This window comes from Lycorma delicatula, chromosome 7, assembly GCF_047948215.1.
Source record: "Lycorma delicatula isolate Av1 chromosome 7, ASM4794821v1, whole genome shotgun sequence".
Lineage (NCBI taxonomy): Eukaryota > Metazoa > Arthropoda > Insecta > Hemiptera > Fulgoridae > Lycorma > Lycorma delicatula.
The window spans coordinates 130,230,182-130,253,709 of NC_134461.1; the positions used below are offsets into that span (position 1 = coordinate 130,230,182).

Sequence of the window (23,528 nt, forward strand, 5' to 3'; positions counted from 1 at the left end):
ATAATGTGCAATTTACGTAAGTAGCCTACATATTTAAATATTTAAAATTAAATACAAAAATAAATAACTTTGTCATTATTTATCATTTGTTTTGCGAAAATATTTAGGACATGTCAGTCAATTTTCTACGTACTTTAATATTAAAATTATCATTATCCATACAGGTGTGAAAAATACAATTTATTATATATACGTATATATTAATAATTACAGTGTAACACTTAATAAAAATGAGAAGGCATGTTTCGGCAGTATTAATAATAAAAAATACAAATTCCGTTCACCTGTATGTACATACACGTTACGTACGCGTATTTCGTAATTAAAACTGACGTAAGAATAAATATTGATGGTAACAGAATGAGTATAATGATGGGATCTTTAATTTGTCATTTTAACTTTCACGCTCGCTTATGACCTAACCAACAATGAATAAATACAACGATGATCTTAAACTGATAAATCCTGAAGGAAAAGTAACGTATTAAGTTTTTGTAAATAATAAATTAACAAGCGATCAAGGCAAAAATTGGTTAATACCATAATTTATGACTGATCCTTGTCTTTTAGGTGAAACCTAACCATTAATTTTATATGTCAACCTGACACGTGAGCCGCAGATCAATCATAAATATATAAAAGTCATGTTTGCTCCACAGCTTCTCCTAAACCACAGGACCGATTTCAATCAAACTTGTGGCAATTATTACTTATTGAATGATCAAAAATGCCGTACCTGTTAGACAATCCTACGCAACTCTGTGGAGGAGGTAAGAACACTATTATATTATTAGTATTATTTTTCAACGCTATTACATTTGGAAATTTGGAGAACTTCCTAAAGGTTTCAACAACTTTTTAGAACATTCTGGATAATTATGCAACATTATTCATTATTTTAACTGGAACCTCTAGACCTATCTGGAATTTTTGAAACATTTGTAGAACATTCTTACATTAGAAAAGTGGCAAATTGGAAAGTTATTTAACGAAATAAAAGGAGGCGTGAGATATCAGTCCCTTCAGTTTATCCTTAAATTCTAAAAAGTTAAGATCAAATTGCGAACATAAAACTTTTAGTTTCTTTATAGTAGGTGAATTCAGAAACGTTTAGTAAAATTTCGGATAATACTGTCGTCGAGAAGCGTATCAATTTTAATGTAGCGGTTTGATGATGCCTAAAAGAAAAAATAAGTCCATCGGTCAAATTTAACCGAAAACCAAGAAAGTAAAGCTTTGGCGAACAGATGAAACAGATGATCAACGATCGCAACGGCTTCAGACTGAAGGGAAGTTGCTACAACATCGCGGGGGGCTGAATTTGAAAAAAAAAATTGAAAAATTTCGTTAGGACCAACGAGAACGTCGTTTTGAAAAAATGTGACACACGCTGGACAAAACGACGTTCACAACAATGCGAACGTCGTTTTTAACCAAAGAGGAACAAGCTGGCGCACCGCGGAGTAATCAATTCTGCTCGCGGGAAGATTAATTAATTTGATTTAATTTAAAAAAATTATAGTTAAATTGTACATATCTGTATAGTCGCATTAGTTATTGTACCGTATATTTTTTGAAAGATTAAAATACATATTCTTTCTTCAAACTCCTCGCGTTTACATTCAAACCGTTCAATGTTAAGGTAATAAACAGGCACTGGACTGACTGTCTGTTACCCTAAACAGGCTCTAGCCTGTTTATTACCTTAAAAATAAATTTTATTCAAAAAGAAGAAATGCAAAGGAGATTTATGTTTGTTATGAAAAATTAGTGATAATTTTTGTAATAAAGAAATGAATGTACCTGAATGTATGAAGAAATTATGACTACGAACAACCCAGGATGTATAAGAGTGTTAAAAAAAAGACAAATAAATGCAAATAGAAATACGATGCAGTTATCAAGAACAGCAAGAACTCGTATATTTTCTAGGCCCCACGATTATAACAAATCTAAGAAAGAAAATCCAAATCCAAAATCGATGCATTTTCTGAACGCGAATCCTAATGAACGATTTTAAAACAAACGAATTTGTGTTAAAAATTTACGGAAAATTATGATTATTACTAGACGGGCAGGGCTCACTTCGCTCGTTTAATCGTCTAGCCAGGGGGCTTAGCCCCCTGGACCCCCGATGCGTTTGTTATCTTCAAAGTTGATGAGAATATTGCATATTTTACAGATAATCGTTAAAGAAAAAAGTATTAGTCATTTTACCTCATAATATTTCTGTATTACGGTAACTTATCTTCGATCCGCGGCTTAAACGGGATAACAATAAAATATCCTGAAAATCTGAACGCAATCGGTCGGTTGGTAGTCGCGCGATGCTGTTACAAACAGACAGACAAACATATCTACAAACTTTTGCATTTATATATAAGATTATTAATAATAGAAACGAACAAAATTAATTAAAAAATCATTTCATTGCGGTTTAATATTTTAAGTTACAACTTAAAAAAAGGAATAAAAATAATACTACGTAGCCGTAAAAAAAAAAAACACCGTGTAATAAAAATAAATAATTCTATTTAAAATGTTTTTTTTCGTGGGTGATTTCTTTTAATTCAAATTCTTGATCTGTTTTCTACAAAACTTAAACTGTTTGAAACTTAAACATTTTGCTGTAAAACTGGAAATACATGAAATAATAAATCATAAATATAATCATTTTTCAGGTAAATTATTTATATATCCTCGACTACATCGTAAAATGTAATTAAAATTGAAATTTCCTGCAAAATATTACACGCGAAATTATTATTTTTAAATGAAATTATAAAAAGAAATTTGAATTCATGCGGCAATCTATATACTATCTTCAGTTAAGATTAACCGAGAAAAATTTAAATGGTTGCCGAAGTTAAAGACAAAATTTTTATCTTTACAATGCTCTTTAAATTTATATGTTACAATCCTACCCTTTTCATTAAAATTTTTTATACTGCGATCTGAGGGCTTGGGGTTTGATGATTCCTATCTGCAAGATAAAATTATTTTGTTACTTTTTTTTGGTACTTTTTTATGTTTAATGTAAATTAATATTTAATTCATACCGAAACATATTTCCTTTCAAGATAGTAGCATCTACTAAATTTCATTTTTCTATATTTTCGATTCCCAGGTTTTATAAAAACCTTGTGTGTTTTACACAAATACTCGTAAAATATTTAGTTGTGAAGATAATGTTAAAGTTATAACAATGCAAAAAAAGTAATATAAACTTTGAATATTTTTTTTTTTTATTAAATAAAAACAACTTTATAATCTAATTACACAAATAAATTAAATTAAAAACAGTATAATTACAGAAATCAAAAAGAAAACATTAAAAAAATCAGTAAAATTTTATTATTACATAAAAAGAAAATCGCAAAATATATTATAATATTTAATTATTGGCGGGGCCACTAATTAGAATTTAACTGATAAAAAAGTAATAAATCTTGTTAAAAAATTGAAATATTTTTTTGTTTAGAATAATTTAATTATTATTTCTTGTAACCAAACCTCATAAATAATACGAATAAACGTGATAATAAAAACAATTATTTTTTAATATGTAACAATGGACTTCGTTATCTTGGCTAATTATTAAAAAAATAATCTAATGAAAATTAAAATAGAATACAATAAGTAAGAACGACGTTTTTATAGAATAAAAGTTAATTATATTATTTAATCCATATTTGTCAATGGATATCAAGTTTAACTCGATTCATATTAATGGTAATAAATCGAGAGTAATCTCATCGTTTACTACAAATTTTTTTCATTATTAAACATTTTTCCAAAAAATGGAGAAAAATACCCTTTCATTCATCCTTCATTTACTTTTTTAACCCGATTTTATTCCACATGAAACGCACAAAATACAGTTCTAAAAATACGTCTTTGTACAAAAAACTAATTTCTTATTTTGCTCGTCCGATCTGAAAATTGTCCTCCGAAGTGATAATCAGAAAATAGCTGAACACGAATATTTTCCAGATAATTACCGTTACTTTTTTTTAAGCGAAGATTCGACATTCAAATTTATATAAATACGCAATATTTAATATTAATTTTTTTTATTAATTAATTCTAATTTAATAGATTAAAATAATTGATTCGATTACCATTTAAGCGATAATAAATAAAGAAACGAATGGATAAAGATTAAAATTCATAAACAGGTTTTATATATTATATGATAAAAATAAACAATTTCACAAGAATTTAAATAGATAATGTACATTTTAAAACAACATTTCATTGCCTAGGTAAATACGAGAAAATGTTTGTATTAACCCCAAAAAAATAATAACGAAATTGCATTTTTTCACAAAACAATAAAAAGAAATATGCACTATTTGTATAAATTAAATTTCCACTTACCAACAATTTAAAAAGTGTAAATCCTAGTACTTTCGAAGCTGTTACTCCATCTTCAGGGATTTTGTAAACGATGTTAACTTAAATTCAAATCAATAATCGTTTTTAAATTAAACTGTTATGTTTATAATAGTCGGTAGTCAAAAGTAAAATTAATTCGCACGTCAATAAGATAGCAACGTCATGTTTGTAAGATGTTTGCCACTCTTATTAATATAGATTATTTATATATATATATATATATATATATGATTGATAGATAATAGTCGCAAACATCTCACAAACATGACGTTACTGTCTTATTGACGTGCGAATTAATTTTAGTTAACTATTATGAATTGATCTGAATTTAAATTAACATCCCTGAAGATGGAGTAACAGCTCCGAAAGTACTAGGATTTACACTAGGACACAACACAATTAAAAATGAATTCTAATATCTGTTCTTTTTTTGTTTCTTCTATTTTACAAAATTCGATACGTTTAAAATTAAGAAGTTTTTTTTATCAATTCGATACAGTATAATCCAGTAAACTTAAACATTCCCGATGTTAGTTATTTAAAATAATTTATTAGTAATTCATATTTCTATGGAGAAACTGACTTAACAACTACAAATAAACTTTACTTTCCGGAAAATATGTCTGTTGGTACTGCAGCAGGATTAGCTGCAAAGGGAAAGTATAGCGATCGGCCAAAATTCTGGGTATCCGATTTCTTACAAAAGTCGACGTTTCAAATCAAATGTGTTAGTCCAAAAAACACAAAAGAAAAAATTAAAGAAATTTCCGATAAATGTATTACGTATATAAATGTACGCATGTATATATTGGTCAGTATTTTCATTAATATCTCGACATTGACTCAAAAACGTTTTATATATGATTCAGCGATAGTATTAAATTGTGGACTAAATTGAAAAAAGGAGAAGAGACTGGTCATTTTTAATTTTTGACTATTTTATAGTTGTCGTATGAAATTGAACTTTAGTACCGTGTGATAAAAATGCTTAACTTATTTAAGATCTCGAATTAATGAGCGGGGAATATTCACCAATATTTCTTAACAATTCTGCCTCATGATTGGTTAGCTGGCATTTTTCCCGCCACCACCCAATTCGGTGGCCCTAGAGTATATCACCAAATGTCCGTGCCAAAAACGGCTACTGTGCCTCAAAAACAGTTTAGCGACCAATAATCTAATAGCTCCTAGTGAGCTTACCTAACAGTAATTCTGCCTCATACCAAAAACTCGTTAACCAAAAGTTAAAACGCGGCAATATATCTCTCAGTTTTGCCCTTTAATTTTCAACCGCATCAGACAAGACGGCAACACAACACCCGTTCTTTTTTAAATACTTTTTTTTGATTTCGTTCGGTTTATTGAAGTAAATAATTATTGCAATAAATAAAGTTTTACGCTCCAAAAAAATTAAGGTACTGATTGACACCCGTACTTAAAATATATATATATTTTTTTTAATTTTACTTTCAAGAGCGAAAATCCAACTGCGTTTAAGTACTGACTTAAACGAAACGGGAACTTTTTAAAAAGAGGGTTCTACAGGTAACGGCTTAAGAATTTTAAACATTTTTATAATATCTAATACTTAACTTGTTTTTCAATTTGTGATTGTTATTCGAAATGTTACATTCGGTGGGTGAGAGAAAGTTTAAACAGAAGCCAATTTTGTTTTTTTTTTTGTAAAAATAAAATTTTTAACTTATCTTTGTATTAAATTATTTATTGATTTGAAGAGGAAAAAACCAAGTGCAGACAATTAATGATTTTTATTCTTCAGTAAACAATCGTAAAATTTAGCAAATAAAAGAAATTTAATAAAATGATTATTTAACAGTAATTACGCGTAAGGTTAGTTCATCGTAGTGTACATAAAAATATAATAAACAAACATATTTAATAACAAAGTTCATCGTTACAATTTTCTTTTCATTGTTAGTTTATTAACGAACAATAAGAGTAACCGATGTAAACATAACACAACTTTTCATATAAAAATGATATCACGATAACCGCTGTAACCTTAATATTAACAAATATTAATAATTAATACTATGATATATCGCAAGTGTCATCTAATAACAACCAAGATTTAAATTATTTATTAAAAATAAATAATTCCTATTAAAAAAAGAAACCAATGACGTAATCATTTTAAAAAATGAAATCGGTAGAATCGATTAAAAAATACGCTTTGATGGATTTAAATAATAATCGGTGTACGTATAAAACACAAAAATCGCACGCATGAATTACGGAAAACATTTGTAAATATCGATTAAATGCAAACAAAATTTCTATTTATAATTTACAAAATACTTTAGAAAAAAGGTAGGTAAGAATAAATTACAAGCGTATCATAAAAAATAGCTAGAACGAAACTATTAATTGTATTGACAATTAGCATAAAACAGATTTATAAATCAGCCGAGTGTTTGATAAGTCCGTACACAAATTAAGCAGAAAATTTTTCTGTAAACATCTCTTTCATTTCTGATGATATCTTCTTTCAAGTCGATAAACGATGTTCAAATTTTTCGATCTTATTCAGTATAGTATATTGTATATAGTTATACCCAAGTGTTCGAAGTAGACAAATATATCGGCAATATTTCGTCATTTCGCGTACATTTCTTTCCAACAAGCCACTTCTTCATATCTGGAAACAGATAATAGCCCGAAGATGCTAAGTCTGGCGAGTAAGGAGAATTCAGAAGATAGCGCAAGTACAAACATTTTGTTGTCATAATCGCATATCAGTGAGCCGGTGCGTTATTTTAATGAAAAAGAATCTTCTTTTCATCAGCCGTAGCGGTTTTCTCTTTATTTACTCATTTAAATGATCCAGAAAACAAGAAAGTATTGTCGTATTATCGTTTTTTCTGGAGAAGAGTAAAACGACTCTCTTCATCGACTTTTGAAGTCGATGAAGATTATTATTCCATGAACATCCCAAAAGAAAGGGGCTACCTTTTCTGGAACGGTTTTCGCTTTCTTTGAAGTAAATTTTCCGCCTAAACTCCACTGTTTGGAGTGCTCCTTATTCAAGTCGGTTTTTTTTTGTCTTCAGTCATTTGACTGGTTTGATGCAGCTCTCCAAGATTCCCTATCTAGTGCTAGTCGTTTCATTTCAGTGTACCCTCTACATCCTACATCCCTAACAATTTGTTTTACATATTCCAAACGTGGCCTGCCTACACAATTTTTTCCTTCTACCTGTCCTTCCAATATTAAAGGGACTATTCCAGGATGCCTTAGTATGTGGCCTATAAGTCTGTCTCTTCTTTTAACTATATTTTTCCAAATGCTTCTTTCTTCATCTATTTGCCGCAATACCTCTTCATTTGTCACTTTATCCACCCATCTGATTTTTAACATTCTCTTATAGCACCGCATTTCAAAAGCTTCTAATGTTTTCTTCTCAGATACTCCGATCGTCCAAGTTTCACTTCAATATAAAGCGACACTCCAAACATACACTTTCAAAATCTTTTCCTGACATTTAAATTAATTTTTGATGTAAACAAATTATATTTCTCAATGAAGGCTCGTTTCGCTTGTGTTATTCGGCATTTTATATCGCTCCTGCTTCGTCCATCTTTAGTAATTCTACTTCCCAAATAACAAAATTCTTCTACCTCCATAATCTTTTCTCCTCCTATTTTCACATTCAGCGGTCCATCTTTGTTATTTCTACTACATTTCATTACTTTTGTTTTGTTCTTGTTTATTTTCATGCGATAGTTCTTGCGTAGGACTTCATCTATGCCGTTCATTGTTTTTTCTAAATCCTTTTTACTCTCGGCTAGAATTACTATATCATCAGCAAATTGTAGCATCTTTATCTTTTCACCTTGTACTGTTACACCTTCAAGTCGGTAGTGATAAATAAAAGTTCCATCAATAATCTTTTTCGATTACTAGAAATAAAACGCGTTGAGAAACGATTACTCGTTCGCGCTTTTGATCAGTTTTGAGCAAATACGGCCCATCTTGTGTACAGTTTTCGTAAATGTAAATATTCGTATAAAATAAGATGGTCCCGTTCATTTGAGAGCGACTTAGCGGTCTCAAGCTCTTTAAATCTTCTTTCCTCTATCACCATATTAGACATTTTTTTTTTTTTACTTTCTTTGTAACTATCACCTCAACAGAATACCTGGAACCGGTTCAGAGTCGTTTAGTTTATTCGATCGCTCCGAAAATAACCGATCTCAAGTATGTGTAAACTGTACTAATCGATTGAACACGGTCATCGTGTATTATTCAGTTTGATTTTAGTTTCCTGTATCGATTTTGCCTTTCAAAAAGTAATGTGTGATCACCAAAAAAAAGTCATTTACTTATTAAGAAAGTTAATTTTAAAAAGAAGCTGAAAAGAAAATATTTTTAAATCTATAAAAAACGTTACGCCCGTAACGTCGAAATATTATCTTTTCGTTATAATAATCATCTATAATAAATAGGTCCTCACTTCAAGATTACAACGCAAAGCGGCTCAGAAATGTTTCTCGCTTGCTTTTTTTGATGTTTATTAAAATGATCTGCTAAATTTGCTAATCGCAAATCTACGATGATCGAATTAATATCATTTACGACAAAATCAAACCGTACTGCTTTGTTTCGTACCTTTATTAAGGTAATTTGTTTAAGTACCTTAATTAAACCCACAGCTTATTATAATTATTAAACGTTTATTATATCTACCTATATTCTCGTGTAAAGTATAATGTCATCTCTTGGAGATCCCTCAAAAAGTCAGAACGATTTTTTAAGTTACAGAAATGGGTTGTCATATTATTTGACGCTCAAAAGTGTGACTCGTGTAGACCGATATTTAGAAAATTAGAATTATCGTTCACTTATCCTTATGTTTATACTGATGAATTCTTTACTAAAAAAAAAAAGGTTACATTTTTTATTTTTTTAAATAATATTTTTTATAATATTTTTTTCACTCTCAACCCAATACTTCGACTTACCAGACAGAACCTCGTTATGCTTCCGTTGCCATTTTTAATAAACTGTCGAAACGTGAAAAATCTTCCCACCCGTTTATTTAAAATATAATTAAAAGATTTTCTTTTACGAAAACAATATCATTCTGTTGATGACTTTTAAATAATATTTATAAAAAAAAGTTTTTTTAAACGATTTATCTACAATCCGTTCAACGTGGACATAAATATGTAGTCAAAATAATTTTAACAGCAGCTTTTGAATTATGAATTATATTACAATAATTTTTTTATAATTAATTAATTTACTTTAACATTAATTCAGGTGTTAATATTTAAATAATTAACATGGGCTTTTAGTACATCTATCTTTTAACATATAATTTGTTTTTATGTTTATAATTTACCTTATGAACATGATTTATACGTGTAGTATATTTATTTTTATGTTCCTATCAGAAAAAAATTATTTATTTAAACTAGACTGGATTATACAATTCAGAATAGATACACAAATACAATTTTTTTAGGGAATTATACAATTTTGAAACTTTTTATTTAATTTTTCTTTTACAATCTCCAATGATATTTATTTTTCAATTATCTACAAGGAAATATAGATAAAAATCGGGGATACAATTTAATATATTTTGACGGGTGTTAAAAAAAAAAATAATAAACGTGTCGTGTCGATTAATTATTTTCACTGCGATAAAAAAATATTAAAACACTGATTAAAGCTCCACAAAAGTACACGTGACATTTTTGTCAAAAAGATTGTTAAACATCTTCAAGAAGCAAAGCAATCTGAAATAGCTGTAGCTTGAAAAAGAACATTATTATTATCTCTCCAAATCACAAACAAATAAATAAAAGAATTCATTTTTACACTCCGCAGTTTAAAATTTCTTTATATATTTTACATCCGGGATCAAATTACAATGATTATTAATAATGAACGTTTAACGATTTTAAATACGAGGAAAATTACTTACATTTTAATAAAAAAACAAAATTTAATAACATAAAATTATAAAAAGATAATTTCAACATATTTTCAATATTTGTTTTTATTTATTACATCGTAAGCGTATTTTACGTGAATACTAGCAGAAACAAAAAAAATAAAACCACAAGACGCTAATTGTATACGTTAATACGACAATCTGAGTTCCTTATGTAAATGAAAACTACTTAAGTATAAGTATCACAAGGATGAGCGTAACATAAAAATATTATCTTTAATAGGTTTGAAACAATTACTCGTATTTATGAAGTGAAATAATTACAAAGAAAACTTTATAAAGAAAGAAATATATATAAAAATAACGATAAATAAAAAAAGTATATTTATTATATATATTTTACTATATGTATATTTTATAGAAAGAAAATTAAAATAGTACAGCAATTTAAATATCTAGGGGAAATAATAACATATAATTTAAATAAAAAAGTGACATGGCAAAACAGGACAAATAAAATGATTAAATCCCAAAAATTAACTCGGTCAACATATAACAAAAAATGCCTTTCGACTAAAAGAAAACTTAAACATTATAAAACTGTAGTTCAGCCAGAAGTCACCTACGGAAGCGAGACCCTTTTCAAAATCACTCAGAAAAAAACCGAATTGATAAAATTCTGAAAATAGAGAGGAGAATTGTCAGAACGTGTATCGATAAAAAACACCAAAAAGAAGGCCGATGGTGGATTGTGCCAAATACCGGTGTATCGAGAAATAGAGCCTGTTACTGATACTATGCGAAAAAAAAGAATCTCTTTCTTTGGTCTTCTCATAAGGACACCGGAAAAGACTGTCAAGAAATATCATTGAAAAGCTCTGGTTCCAAAAACTAGAAGTAGGATGGATGAAAGAAATTAGAGAAGATATGAAAGAATTGGGAATTTCCCTGACCGACCTACAGAATAAAACTGGAAAAATTACAAAGCTAAAAGACAAAATCATTAGATTTAAACAAATGACAGACAAACGACAAAATACAACGAAGAGGGTGTTTACAGATGAAGAAAAGAAACCAAGATCTGAACGGATGAAGAAATACTCGGCAGCTCGGAAGAGTAAAATAACACGTTTTTTTTCAGAAAAGATCTAACTAAAATTGACTTCAGTGGTCCCATATTGGCTGTAATAATATATATATGTAAATACTATACATGAAGAGTGCATCTTCTCCCGGGTCTTTTATAACTTATTCTAATGGTGAAAATAATGGAAAAATTCATACACCAGTTTGTTCAGAATTAAATTCTGTACAAGTTTTGTTTAAAAGTTTTATGGTTTATTACCCTTTTAACAAAATTATTGTACGTTAAACATGAAAACAGGGTTTTTTACCTCAATTTATTGTTTTTTACTCCATATTCCTCAAACACTACTGCTGATACGGTTCTGGGACCTATTTTATTCGATCTTTCAAATCAAAAACCATAAGAAATCATAATTCTACCCCTTAATGTCCTAAAAATTTCAGTACGACCTCATTTCACCGGGCTAGCTGAAATCTGAACGAAATCTTTCATTAGCCGTAACTCGCAAACGAAGCATTTTACGATATGCGTTTATATGAACCGTTTCCATTATTCTCACGAGTAGAGAATTATGAAGGTCCCAGGAGAATTTCGTGATACACTCTGTATAAAAATAATGATAAAGAAGAGTATATATAAATACTTTTTTTTTCAATAACCCAACTTAATTTTCAGATAATACAAAACAAAAGATAAGAAATATAATATACTTCTGAATGTGCAATCTTTGCTAAATTGAATAGTTAATTTTTTTTTTTTAATAAATCAACAAAATACTTTAGTTTACGATAAAGGCTCTAATTATTAACAATTTTAATAAATTACTGAACCATTTTAAAAGATCTTCTCATTTATTTGAAATACAATTAATAGGTTTTGTTTTTTTAAAAACAGATTACTACGTCAATAGTTATCATCCCGTCATCCCGTTCGTCATGTAAATGAATGAGTACTCAATTTTTGTTAACACCAACAAAATTCTAAATTATTTTCTAGTAATTTTTTATACTTAATATCTTCATGTATTTACCTAAATATTATATCACGTGTTTACATTTTACATAAGTAATATAAGATTTTAACCCCATCTATTGGTTATTTTATAACCTGCGACGTTACAACACATCAAACGACTACGCAGCGTATATCAATTGTACACTAGCGCTACTTGTGGTAAGACGAGGTACTAATGACACACTATACTCGCTTAGCCACTAGTTTATTTACAAAATTTTTTTGGGGCAGGGGTACGATTTTGCAAATATTGTTTTTTGGTAATATTATTTTTTAACTGTTAACAAATGCGGGTAGTGAGGCTAGGATATATCTGGCCACGATGGAGGAAGCGATGCTACCTAAGTCCGGGCGGAAATTTCCCTGTTCTCCTCAGAGTCAGACGGCGAGTTCTCCGAAATGGATGTAGGGTCATCCACTCGGGCAGAAAGAGGCGACCCGTTGGTCAAAGGGTTTCATGCGGCTAAGGGTAGACCTGGCAGTTCTACCTAGATTCTTCTTGCGGCTCAGCAGAGTCTGAATAACCTCTTGGATTTCGTAGAGGGCCCCCTCAGCGTCAGTGCTGGGGCGAGAAGCAGGACCTTGCCTAGGCTTAGGCATGTTAAGGAAGTTCTTTCCGCTCTGGCGGAAGGTTTCGAGAAGTTGGCCTCCCGACCCGAGGAGGTTAAAGTGGTTCAGGCACCCAAAGTTCCTGCTCCTGCTAAGCCGAGACGTAACACCGAAGTTGTGCGGAGCAAACGTGATGTTAAGCTAAGCCTCGCCGCAGTCCGAGGTATTATTCGTCAACAAGGTTGAGGGGTTTACTAAAACTATTTATTAGGATGCCCTTCGTGGCAAGCGGAAGAACCTCAAGATTAGGGAAAATTAAAGAGACCAGCAAGGGTCTAGTAGCGGTTGCCAATGACAAGGAGACAGTCCGAGTCATCGTGGAATCTTCTGAGGTGAAAAAGCTTGAAGTCAAGGTGGACCCGAAGCGAAAGCGTAGGCTCCGGGTTATTGTTTATGACACTGACCTTTCGACTAAAAGAAAACTTAAACATTATAAAACTGTAGTTCAGCCAGAAGTCACCTACGGAAGCGAGACCCTTTTCAAAATCACTCAGAAAAAAACGAATCGATAAAATTCTGAAAATAGAGAGGAGAATTGTCAGAACGTGTATCGATAAAAAACACCAAAAAAGGCCGATTGTGGATTGTACCAAATACCGGTGTATCGAGAAATAGAGCCTGTTACTGATACTATGCGAAAAAAAAGAATCTCTTTCTTTGGTCGTCTCATAAGGACACCGGAAAAGACTGTCAAGAAATATCATTGAAAAGCTCTGGTTCCAAAAACTAGAAGTAGGATGGATGAAAGAAATTAGAGAAGATATGAAAGAATTGGGAATTTCCCTGACCGACCTACAGAATAAAACTGGAAAAATTACACAGCTAAAAGCAAAAACATTAGATTTAAACAAAAGACAGACAAACGACAAAATACAACGAAGAGGGTGTTTACAGATGAAGAAAAGAAAGTAAGATCTGAACGGATGAAGAAATACTCGGCAGCTCGGAAGAGTAAAATAACACTTTTTTTCAGAAAAGATCTACCTAAAATTGACTTAAGTGGTCCCATATTGGCTGTAATAATATATATATGTAAATACTATACATGAAGAGTGCATCTTCTCCCGGGTCTTTTATAACTTATTCTAATGGTGAAAATAATGGAAAAATTCATACACCAGTTTGTTCAGAATTAAATTCTGTACAAGTTTTGTTTAAAAGTTTTATGGTTTATTACCCTTTTAACAAAATTATTGTACGTTAAACATGAAAACAGGGTTTTTTACCTCAATTTATTGTTTTTTACTCCATATTCCTCAAACACTACTGCTGATACGGTTCTGGGACCTATTTTATTCGATGTTTCAAATCAAAAACCATAAGAAATCATAATTCTACCCCTTAATGCCCTAAAAATTTCAGTACGACCTCATTTCACCGGGTTAGCTGAAATCCGAGCGAAATCTTTCATTAGCCGTAACTCGCAAACGAAGCATTTTACGATATGCGTTTATGTGAACAGTTTCCATTATTTTCACGAGTAGAATAGGTTATGAAGGTCCCAGGAGAATTTCGTGATACACTCTGTATAAAAATAATGATAAAGAAGAGTATATATAAATACTTTTTTTTACAATAACCCAACTTAATTTTCAGATAAAACAAAACAAAAGATAAGAAATATAATATACTTCTGAATGTGCAATCTTTGCTAAACTGAATAGTTAATTTTTTTTTTTTAATTAATCAACAAAATACTTTAGTTTACGATAAAGGCTCTAATTATTAACAATTTTAATAAATTACTGAACCATTTTAAAAGATCTTCTCATTTATTTGAAATACAATTAATAGGTTTTGTTTTTTTTAAAACAGATTACTACGTCAATAGTTATCATCCCGTCGTCCCGTTCGTCATGTAAATGAATGAGTACTCAATTTTTGTTAACACCAACAAAATTCTAAATTATTTTCTAGTAATTTTTTATACTTAATATCTTCATGTATTTACCTTAATATTATATCACGTGTTTACATTTTACATAAGTAATATAAGATTTTAACCCCATCTATTGGTTATTTTATAACCTGCGACGTTACAACACATCAAACAACTACGCAGCGTATATCAATTGAACACTAGCGCTACTTGTGGTAAGACGAGGTACTAATGACACACTATACTCGCTTAGCCACTAGTTTATTTACAAAATTTTTTTGGGGCAGGGGTACGATTTTGCAAATATTGTTTTTTGGTAATATTATTTTTTAACTGTTAACAACTGCGGGTAGTGAGGCTAGGATATATCTGGCCACGATAGAGGAAGCGATGCTACCTAAGTCCGGGCGGAAATTTCCCCGTTCTCCTCAGAGTCAGACGGCGAGTTCTCCGAAATGGATGTAGGGTCATCCACTCGGGCAGAAAGAGGCGACCCATTGGTCGAAGGGTTTCATGCGGCTAAGGGTAGACCTGGCAGTTCTACCTAGATTCTTCTTGCGGTTCAGCAGAGTCTGAATAACCTCTTGGATTTCGTAGAGGGCCCCCTCAGCGTCAGTGCTGGGGCGAGAAGCAGGACTTTGCCTAGGCTTAGGCATGTTAAGGAAGTTCTTTCCGCTCTGGCGGAAGGTTTCGAGAAGTTGGCCTCCCGACCCGAGGAGGTTAAAGTGGTTCAGGCACCCAAAGTTCCTGTTCTTGCTCAGCCGAGACGTAACACCGAAGTTGTGCGGAGCAAACGTGATGTTAAGCTAAGCCTCGCCGCAGTCCGAGGTATTATTCGTCAACAAGGTTGAGGGGTTTTCTAAAACTATTTATTAGGATGCCCTTCGTGGCAAGCGGAAGAACCTCAAGATTAGGGAAAATTAAAGAGACCAGCAAGGGTCTAGTAGCGGTTGCCAATGACAAGGAGACAGTCCGAGTCATCGTGGAATCTTCTGAGGTGAAAAAGCTTGAAGTCAAGGTGGACCCGAAGCGAAAGCGTAGGCTCCGGGTTATTGTTTATGACACTGACCGGCAGCTATCTGACGAGGATATTCTGTCCCTTATTAGGGAGCAGAACACTGAGTTGAATGAGGCCGCGTTTAAGAAAGAAAATAGGCTACTATTCAAGACTGGGAAACGTGATGCCCAAAGGTATCACGGTGTTTTTGAACTTGGTGCTGGTCTCTTCAACAAGCTTGTGTCTGAGGGTAGGTTGTTTCTCAATCTCACGTCCTGTCGAGTCAGGGAGTACACTGATGTACAAAAGTGCTTTAAGTGCTGTAGTTTTGGCCACAGGACCAAGTTTTGTAAGTGTGCGTCAGTCTGCGCTCATTGTGGCGAGGAGGGTCACAGGCGTGAAGATGGTCCGCAGAAAGCCGAGCCTCTATCCTGCGTCAATTGTAAAAGGTTGCGCAAAGAGTGCAGACATTCGGTCAACAGTAAGGACTGTGACTTTATTTTCGAGCGGTAGAATTGTACTTCGATTCCCTGGAAAGTTAGGATTCTCAATGATGCTTCATGTCTGTGTGCAGTGTTAGGCGGACTGTTGTTGTGAGTCTCGGATTGCTTTTTGCAGCGTCCTTTACTAGTAGGGCGATCTACCAGGTCTGCGGTTTTTATGGTTTCTTCACATGTGTGATGATTTTCTCATTCCTCGTTGCAGGAGGCTTTTGGCCTAGGTCTATTGCGATTGCCAAATCGGTTCTTTGGCACGAGTTAGGTGATAACTGTGGGCATTTTCTGCGCGTTTTTGTTTCTGCTTGCAGGGACGCTTTCACATCGGGGATGGGTCGATCAAATCTTCTTACTTTGAGTTGCTTCGGTCTTGACTGACTTTACCTACTGAAAAGTTCTATTTCAGTAGGTATAGGAGACCTGGTAGAGAATTCTTTCTCGGCAGTTTTTACTGCTGTATTTATCAATTTTACTCGGCTAGCTTACTTCTCCTCGCATATTGCACTGGCCACTGCGGGTTCATTTAATGTTAGTTACCCGGGTGGCTAGGGTCCGCCCGGACAGTTTGATCGGCTGGAGATAGGCGTGCTTGGCACCGAGTCCCGGTTAAAGTAGTTCAAGTATCAATGGGGGTCGTGTTCGGGAGCGTGATTTTCACTCTCCTGGGTACGATTCACTAACTTTAGCATGGAGATTGTTGAATTGGAGTGCACACTTATTAAGTGAAAAATAAGTAAATGTTGGTCGCGATCAAACTAGCTCTAAATCAAAGCGGTCCTCAAAGTTGGAGCTGAAGTGGGAGACTAGAGGTTATACTCGGTTCCCGAACGGACCAGACCTGAAATCCTCTGGGACATTTATTCGCGGGTTAGCACACCAATCATTAAATTTATTAATATGCTGCGTGCATTGAAATTACTGAAATGATCGTATTGTAAAGTGTGGTGCGTACGGTTTAGGTGGTGGTAATTGTAATAGAGTTAGGCGTGTTGGATCTTAGATCTTCCGCGAGTAAGCTGTTAGTTTAGCAGTTCCTGAGGGCTACGTGGTAGAGATAGATATCTGATGTCTTCTTAGAAGGCAAAACTTGACTAGGGCGGAATTTACTGATGTGAATGTCTTTCAGGGCATTTGCAGCCGAAATGTCTTTCGGTGGCATCTCACGAGGCAACCGACTATCTTCACAAATGCGCCTAAGAAAACTAAGATCTTAATTAGGCGAAATCTCGAGATACTGAAGGTGATTTTGCTCTACAACATCACCCCCTTGACCTTTTAAGTTGAAGATTTAATGGCATCAATAACCCATATATAGAAGTAATCTGACCGAGTTTTGTCAAAATCGGTCGAACAGTTATGGAGATATATATATAAAGTGATTTAGGGTACGACAAAAAACATTGAGCATATAGACGTACATACGAACATCCGGAAAATTTCCACCGGGTTTTTTGGGTTTTTTAGTTGACGCCTAATGTTCCTTAGGCGTCAAAACGTAAAGATCCGGTGAAAACCGCATACGTCCAAATCAGTCCGATTACAATACTTTCCTTCAACAGCTAAAGCTCTGCTGCAGCGCTAAGCGGGAAAGTAAAATTTATTTGAAAGGAAGTTACTAAAAGGGTAAGTAATTCGGATATGACAAATTAATATTCCGTAGGAATATTATAAAAAATTAAATAAATAAAAAGCAGGACAATTATTTTGAATTCGGCAACATTTTACAGGAACTGCAGACAAAGCACGAACATGTACATAAGACATTTGGGAGAATCTCGTATCTACTTCTTTATCGTCTATTTAAGCGTAGGAGAATTCCCCCTCTTTGAGGTCATAAAATCTTATATTTCACTTGTATTTTAGCCTTTAAAACAAATACCTAATAATGAATAAGAATTTTTATAAGAGTTTTTCTATATTTTCTCCGATGAAATTCACTTGTGCCATTAATAAAAATGTATAATAAATATATACACACATACCAACAATTTTTTATCATTTAAATTGTTTAAATCCAATAAATTTTACACGCACAAAAACAGTAAAACCATACAGGAATTAATAAAAAGCGTTTAAGTAGAAAAACAAATAACTTATTTAACGGCCTTACAAAAAAATTATGTTGTTCTCGATTCAAGTAGCATTAATTTTTTTTTTAATTTATTCAAAACTTCATCTCACATAATGGAAAAACTTACGAAGTCTTCTTCTCTTTTTTTTTAGAGAAATACCTTTCATGATCCTTTAGTGTACGATTTTTTTTTTACATAATTTAGGAAAAATGCCTTTTCAACGAAAAATTGCACGTCTATATAGACGAATAGCAGATATTTATGGGTTATTACAACCGATGACCCGATGTCATTTAGTAATTCAAAGCAGTTTAAGGCAAAAATTTAAGGATCAATAGTGGTGTGAAAGTTTTCTGAAAAACTGTTTTTCTTTAATGTTATTTTTATTCGGTTATAAAATAAATAAAGGTTAATAGCATTTTTCAACAATTGGTATTAAGCTCCTTAAAATCTGAAAAAGAAAGCAACGTCGTTACCAGCTGAAAATATTTTATTTTTTATTAATTGTTCGTTTTATTATCTTTTTTATTAACTTTACCAGCAGACTTTACTTATAACTTATTAATGCGAGGTAATTTTTTTTTACTGACGATGAATTTTATTTAAGCTGACATCATGCAATATAATAACAGGATATCCGTGGAAAGAAGTCGGGTTTTACCGTAAAAATGTAAATACTATCTAGGATATGAACATAAAACGTTTAGGTTTAATAGTCAGAAAAATTACAGATTAAAATAAGGTGGTCAAGGTGGTTTAGATATTTGTTTACACTGCCCGTGAACAATTTTTTTTTTCTAAGGATTTATTTCTAATGCGTTTCAAAAGAACTTATTTTTTTCGTTAAGGACGTTTCAAAATATACTAAGAATTTTATTGATTTTATTTGTTCATTATTTTAAAAATCGTTAAGAATAAATAAACGCTCTGATACTTGAAACCAGAATGAATATTTCATTCCGATAAATTGTCTGAATCAAACGATTAGCGATTTGTACTGCTTTTAACATTTTTAATATTATGATTAGATTTAAATATTCTGCTAGCTCTTTGAACTCTGTTAAAAATATTATTAGTGGTGTTATTATTATTATTATAGCATTATTAGTGTATTATTATTATTACATAACAAGGTGAAAAAGTAAGGATGCTACGATTTGCTGATGATACAGTAATTCTAGCCGAGAGTAAAAAGGATTTAGAAGAAACAATGAATGGCATGGATAAGTCCTACCCAAGAACTACCGCATAAAAATAAATAAGAACAAAACGAAAGTGATGAAATGTAGTAGAAATAACAAAGATGGACCACTGTAGGTGAAAATAGGAAGAGAAAATATTATGGAGGTAGAGGAATTTTGTTATTTGGGAAGTAGAATTACTAAAGATGGACAAAACAGGAGCAATATAAAATGCCAAATAGCACAGGCGAAACGAGCCTTAAGTCAGAAATATAATTTTCTTATATCAAAAAATAGTTTAAACATTTTTGAAAGTATATGTTTGAAGTGTAGCTTTATATGGAAGTGAAAATTGGACGATTGGAGTACCTGATAAGAAAAGATTAGAAGCTTTTGAAATGCGGTGCTATAGGAGAATGTTAAAAATCAGATGGGTGGATAAAGTGACAAATGAAGAGGTGATGCGGCAAATAGATGAAGAAAGAAGCATTTGGAAAAATATAGTTAAAAGAAGGGACAGACTTATAGGCCACATATTAAGGCATCCTGGAATAGTCGCTTTAATATTGGAGAGATAGGTAGAAGGAAAAACTTGTGTAGGCAGGCAACGTTTGGGATATGTAAAACAAATTGTTAGGGATGTGGGATTTACGGAGTATACCTATATGAAACGACTAGTACTAGATAGGTAATCTTGGGGAGCTGCATCAAACCAGTCAAATGACTGAAGACAAAAGAAAATTATTATAAAATCTGGACCTTAAAATCGCAGCTAGGATTAACAATTACTCTGATCATGAGGTTTTTCAATCTAATATGTGGTAAAATTAGATAACATAGTGCCACTTATTTTGGCAAAACAGCTATTGTAACCTACTTTAAGCGAGATATATCTGCAGGATTGGTCAGCACTAAATACAGAGTGTTGAAGGTATTTCTGAAACGTTTCTATGAGCAGATAAGTAGGATAATTCAAAGTCCAGAAGAATCTTGGTTTGCTTCTCTTCGGGTTAATCGGTATTTCCAGAATGCAAATACCTACATTAGAGTACGGTTAGACCTATTTTCAATATTGCGTTGTCATCAGGAGTCGGGACAGGGACTATACCTGTAGCATTATTCAGTATAGAAGCAGTAAAAAAGCGACTATTCTATACGCCCCGTCTTCCTTTAAGAACTATAACCATAAGTACTCTTTTTGAAAAGTGCAATCGCTCAAGGTCAGGCGTACTGTGCAGGAAATTGGCTTTGCCCGTAACTGTTAATGAGATTATTGAATGTGATTTGAGAAATCTAAGTTTACGCGTTTCTTTTATTCGTTTTAGTAGGAACTACCTATTTAAACGGTTCAGAAGGTCGTCTCTTTAAGTAAGACGTATTAGCAGGCTAATTGAGTGCGGTCGGCTGTAGATATATTTCACGTTAAACTTAACGTATAATGAATATACGAGTATTTGAATAGGGTTTCTTATACCGACTTCTAATTATGTTGTATGTATTGTTAATCATTTGCATATTAGGCGTTTGGTTTGTAGGTTTACTAAATTAGTTTCATATTTTAGTATCGTATTTATATTCAGTTCTGACATTCCTCTATTTTATACATTTCTTGATAGGATATACACTAAACTTTTCTTTTCTTTACAGTAGGTCCACTCGGCTTCCCTGTTAGAGTTTTTTCATGGTGGCTGAGATGGCTGTAAGGAAAGATAGGAGGCCAAAAAAAAAACAAAGCAAAATTATTATTATGAATAGTTCCTATATCTTAAAGTTTATTCTGGTTAATTTGAAGGTATTATTGTAAATCGAATCATTTTTGTTGCAGTAAACAGTTTCGTCGAATCGTTAACTATCTATCGGTGAGTATTATTTTCAAACGAATCAAAACGGATCCATTCTTTGGTCGTTCCAGATCGAGATTTAAACAAGCATTCCCGCACATCTTTTCCTTTACCATATTTTACATTATTAATGAAACGATTCAGGAATTAAATCGGCTGGCCGTGAAAAATATTTGTCTCCGAACGCGAGTGTATTACGAAAATTAAATATCTACTTAGAAAATGAAATACGTTCATACTTTACGTAGTAATTTAAAAGTTATTATTGAATTTTTAAAACATTTTTTATGGTCGATGAATCTTACGTGTGTTGAAAAATTAAAAATTATGATTTTCCACAGCTGGAAATTCATAATTGATCCGTACAGAATAATTTTGATTGTTTACTTGCATCGCATGAATTTTTGAATTATATTTTTAAATAGATGAAGTAATTTCCGACATAATTTTAGAACACTGATGCGACTTACAAAAAATTTTATCTAGTTAATATTATAATTTTAAATATGCAAAACTATATTTAAAAAAAAAACAGACAAAATCATTTACCAAATACAGAAAGGAAATAAATAAGATAGAAGCACCAGAACGAATAAAAATTTTGCTAATATTATAAATATATCGCCGGTAGAAGATTACGGAACAAAATTGGACAAGTAAAATGACACGAGTTATTAAAATTTTAAATAAACAATAAAAGACATACAAAGAGACAAAACAATCTGCGACAAAAAACATATGAATACCAACGAAAAATGTTAATAAGATAACAAAGAGAAAAGAAACAAGAAATCTCATTCTCTTTCATTGAAATTAGTTATTTTTATTCATTTAAATTTTTACTTGAGGCTCTGTTTTGTTTAGCCGGCTAGATGCTAATAATAACAATAATAAAAAGCAGCAGAAAAAAGACATTGAAGATGAAGGCAAAAACTGCTGAATGTGCGGGGTACAGTAAAAGAATAATTAATGAAAAAAAAAAAAATAATAAAATGGTTTTCAGCACAACTTTTAAACATGTTTTTCTATTTGTTTTTATCTGACATGTAACTTTTCACATTTTTTTTTTTGTATAAAATAAAAACATTAATCAACAGTTTTCTATTCGAAACTGGTTTTTTTTAATGTATACTATAGTTTGAATAGAAAAAAATTAGTTCAAGAATAATTCTATCATCACTATGTATATAAACAGAAAGCCTATCCAATTAACGCACCATTCATTTTCTACTATGAATAACTAGACGCAGACAATTTATCATATTTATACTCAGAAAAATGACTTTACGAAAACAAGAAAAAAATATATCGTTTAATGGTCACTAAAGAAACTGAATTAAAACGAATTGAAAAAAGGTGCTTAGTCGAAAAGAGCAGGATATTTACCAAATCTTCCACTTACATGAAAATTATCTCTAAACATTGATTTCTTTTTCACTCTTCTGTAAATAAATGAAAAAAGATGCAAACGATCGATATATTTCTCAAGTATCTAGAAATTAGGAATTTCGCAAATTAGTAATTGTCGTTAGGAAAATAAATAAAAAGTATTTTGATAAACAATCCATAAAAAGAGGATACCTAACCTAATAAATTTAGTACTTACAAATAAAAATAACGATTACTTCAGATCCAGTAGTGTATTAGCTAAAAATAAAAAAATGGTATTTTTAAAAATAATAGTCAACCGCTATCTAACCGAACAACAGAATTATTTTCGTGTAATCTAACACAATTCTTCGGCTTACGAGAAAGGGCATAAAATATCTACATAGTCATTTATAATTAACGAACCGTTTAAAAAATATTCTACCAATTTACTTGAAATACAATTCAAAGATTTTCATTTACTACAACAATATTGCACTGAATCGATGAATTTTTTAATAATACTAATAAAAATATAAAAAAACAAAAAACACCGAATTTCTGTATCCTTTCAACATGTACGTAATATGTACTCAAATAATTTTCATTAATGCCTTCTGAATTTTAAACTAGTTAGTAGCTAATTTTTTTATTTAGTATTC

The 23,528-nt window shown here is 31.6% G+C and overlaps 1 protein-coding gene across 4 annotated transcripts in view; it reads right to left on the reverse strand.

The window, feature by feature from the left end:
- The window catches only part of LOC142327738 (organic cation transporter protein-like), a 458,452-nt gene that overhangs the window by 128,781 nt on the left and 306,143 nt on the right, over positions 1-23,528 (reverse strand). Inside the window, exon 1 of one of the 4 annotated variants that reach the window (XM_075371032.1) lies at positions 4,381-4,525. The exons of the other annotated variants lie outside the window; for them this stretch is intronic. The gene's annotated coding sequence lies outside the window, so the exon portion shown is untranslated. Of the gene's footprint in view, positions 1-4,380; positions 4,526-23,528 lie in introns of those variants that run through there. 4 annotated transcript variants of the gene reach the window in all.